The sequence below is a fragment of the Penaeus monodon genome, chromosome 15 (assembly GCF_015228065.2).
Source record: "Penaeus monodon isolate SGIC_2016 chromosome 15, NSTDA_Pmon_1, whole genome shotgun sequence".
Classification (NCBI taxonomy): domain Eukaryota; kingdom Metazoa; phylum Arthropoda; class Malacostraca; order Decapoda; family Penaeidae; genus Penaeus; species Penaeus monodon.
Genome location: NC_051400.1, coordinates 4546556 through 4546760, shown reverse-complemented (window position 1 = coordinate 4546760; position 205 = coordinate 4546556). Strand labels below are relative to the sequence as shown.

At 33.2% G+C, this 205-nt stretch overlaps 1 protein-coding gene across 1 annotated transcript in view; it reads right to left on the bottom strand.

Annotated features, from left to right (window-relative positions):
• LOC119581700 (ankyrin-2-like) overlaps window positions 1-205 on the bottom strand; it is a gene marked incomplete at its 5' end in the record, with an annotated part of 102055 nt that overhangs the window by 51764 nt on the left and 50086 nt on the right.

Below are 205 nucleotides of genomic sequence, written 5' to 3'. Positions count from 1 at the left end.
GAGATTAAACAGACAATCAAATCAGACTTTCTCCACTTAACCACTAAATCAATCCCTGGAATTGACCTAATATCAATGGGATACATAAATGCTCCAACTTAAAATATCATGATACATGGATCCAATATATTTACAATATGAGCGGTTCACTATCTCAACAATCAATTAACAGTATCCTAGTTTCACATTGGCATTTTCAGTGACT